General features: G+C 49.4%; 1 pseudogene; it reads right to left on the reverse strand.

The window, feature by feature from the left end:
• Positions 631–1853, reverse strand: Gm8513 (predicted gene 8513; annotated as a pseudogene).

The raw sequence follows: 3296 nt of genomic DNA on the forward strand, positions 1-3296 counted from the left end.
CATGAACATCAATGACCTGGTAGCTTCTAACACTCCATCACAACTGCATCTCTATCTGGACACACAATCAAAATGTAATAATTATTTATTTTTAACCCATTTCTAGCATCAGCATGAACTTCCCCTGAGAGTTAAGGGTCATGTTTGGGTTTATGGGATCATGAGGCAGGTCTTCCTGTGCCAGAGTTGGATCCCACCTTAAATCAAAACAGCGTTTGGACTTCAGTCACCAGTTCTGTCCCCGGCAGCCCAGATTTCCTCCGTTCACACCCCCTATGCTATTCCATTCCTCCATGTCACCCTTCCCCCACCCTCCTCTTTCTCTCCATCGCAATGAAGTCATCCATTTCCCAAACAGCCACTGTGGAAAAGTCATCCAAATGGCTATATTTCACTTTAAAGATCACCCAGCCCGGGGACACCCTGCTGTGTACGACCAGATGTGCTGGTCCTGGCAGGGCGCCAGCTCTTGCTATCACTCCTCTGAGGAGGTTCTCACCTCTGAGATTGTCACATTCCAAGAAGCTCTTTCCACAGAGTTCTCTACTGACCTGGAGCAGGAGGGATCTCTCCACCTGTGCCTTTTCTGTCCATTGATTTTATTATTTATTTATTTATTTATTTATTTATTGGGTGCAGCGAAATTTATTGGTGGTATTCAAGGGAGTAGGGAGGCCTCCCAAGGCCCCTCCTGTTATTATGGGGGTCTGGGATGGAAATTGTGAGGGAGATGCTCAGTGTAGGGGGCCGAGTTGGGACAGGGACTCCTCAGCAACTGAGGGTCTCTCTCTTGCTCTCAGTGTTCTTGCTGGGGTGGGTGGTCCAGGGTTTCTCACTCCTTGGAGGCCATGTAGGCCATGAGGTCCACCACCCTGTTGCTGTGGCCGTATTCATTGTCATACCAGGAAATGAGCTTTACAAAGTTGTTATTGAGAGCAATGCCAGTCCCAGCATCAAAGGTGGAGGAGTGGAGTTGCTGTTGAAGTCACAGGAGACAACCTGGTGCTCAGTGTAGCCCAGGATGCCCTTCAGTGGACCCTCAGATGCCAGCTTCACCACCTTCTTGGTGTCATCATACTTGGCAGGTTTCTCTAGGCAGCATGTCAGATCCACAACGGATACATTGGGGGTAGGAACATAGAAGGCCATGACAGTGAGCTTCCCATTCAGCTCTGGGATGACCTTGCTCACAGTCTTGACAACACCAGTGGATGCAGGGATGATGTTCTGGGCATCCCCATGGCCATCACACCACAGCTTTCCAGAGAGGCCATCCACAGTCTTCTGAGTGGCAGTGATGGCATGGACCGTGGTCATGAGCCCTTCCACAATGCCAAAGTTGTCATGAATGAGCTTGGTTGGGGGCTAAGCAGTTGGTGGTTTAGGATGCATTGCTGACAATCTTGAGTGAGTTATCATAATTCTTGTGGTTCACACCCATCACAAACATGGCGGTGTAGGCAGAAGGGGTGGACATAATGACCCTTTTGACCCCACCCTTCAAGTGGGTGCTGGCCTTCTCCATGGTGGTGAAGACAACAGTAGACTCCACAACATACTCAGCACTGGTATCACCCCATTTGATGTTAGCAGAATCTCGCTCTTGGAAAATGGTAATAGACTTTCTGTTGATGACAAGCTTCCCATTTTCAGTCTTGACTGTGCAATTGACTTTGCCATGGGTGGAGTCACACTGGAACATGTAGACCATGTTTGAGGTCATTGAAGGGGTAGCTGATGGCAACAATCTTCACTTGGCCAAGTACAGAGCAGAAGGCAGCCCTGGTAACCAGGCACCCAATATGGACAAATCTGTTCACACCGACCTTCACCATTTTGTCTACAGGACGAGGCTGGCACCGCATAAGAACAGGGAGGAGCAGAGCTGACCTTTGATTTTAAACATTATGTATGGAAAAGTCTGAAGGTGGGTGACTGGGCTCCATAGTGTTTTGTGCTCTCAAAAATAATTTTTTTAAAAATTTTCTTTCTTTGTGGGGGAGGGGTGGTGGTGGTGGCGGTGGTGGTGGTGTGTGTAGGTACACATGTCTGTGCAGGTGTGAGAGTTAGTGGAGATTAAAGGACAACCGTAGCCGCTATTCCTCTACCGTTCTTGGTTGTTTGAGACAGGGTCTCTCAATTGGTCTGGAACTCAGCAAGTAGTCTAGACTGGAGAGTCAGTGAGCACTGGGGATCTTTCTGTATCTGTCTCCCCAGCAATGAGGTTACAAACACAGACCACATTGTCTGGCGTTTTCTACCTGGGCTCTCGGGTATTGAACTCACATCCTCAAGCTCTTTACCAACTGAGCCATTTCCCCAGCCCCGAGTTCTCATTTTCTGTCTTACTGGGATAAGCCTAGAGATTCTTGACCACTGTAAAGTGGGTGTAGATTGACCCTTGACCTTTGCCACTCCTCCTTCCAGCTGGGAGCTATCCTTCCTCAGTACCCATGCAGGGTTTGCCCAACTCTCTACTGTTACAGGATGAACTGTGTCCTGGAAGTTTAAAAACAAAACAAAACAAAAAAAGCAACTCTAATCTTCATGGCTCAGAGTGTGACCTTGGAGGAAAAGGGTCTGTCAGAGGTCACTCGGTTGGTCCCAGTGCAATCCACCGGTCTCCTTTAAGACAGTAAGAGGCAGAGATGTGCCCAAACAGAGCTTGCAGGATGTGAACGCTTACAGGGGGATGGAGGGAGATGTTGGTAAGCTAAGGAAGACGAGGGTGCATGCGAACACGGGTTCACCCCAAGAACCACAGTCAAGAATGTAGCAGACATCTTGATCTTAGGCTTCCAGAGTCTAGGACAGAGGAGGGAGGGAGAGGGAGGACGGAGGGAGAGAGAGAGGGAAGGAGAGAGGGGAGGGAGGGAGGGAGGGAGAGAGAGAGAGAGAGAGAGAGAGAGAGAGAGAGAGAGAGAGAGAGAGAGAGAGAGGTCATCTGGTCTTTGGCTCCTTGTTAAGCAGCCTCAGGAAACAGACACATCTCTTCCCCACCACCCCCTTACCACAGCAGCCACACATCCCAGGAGGCTCCATGGTTGTAGTCTACTCTGGTCACCTTCCAAGGGACAAATCTTTCCCTGCTTGCCTCACACTCTGCTGTCTGTCTTTCTGCTCCCTTTGCCTTCTCGCAGGATGACCGACTCCTGGTGAAGCGCCTCCTGGAGAACAAAGCTGGCAGTAGTGATAGCTGCCAAGAATCACACTTCCAAAGAGGGTCCTGGGGTCGACTGACAACGCTGGTGTTTTGAAGCTTGAGAAACTTTGAGGTTTTTCATTGGAAAAAAAAA

This window comes from Mus musculus, chromosome 13 (assembly GCF_000001635.26).
Source record: "Mus musculus strain C57BL/6J chromosome 13, GRCm38.p6 C57BL/6J".
Lineage (NCBI taxonomy): Eukaryota > Metazoa > Chordata > Mammalia > Rodentia > Muridae > Mus > Mus musculus.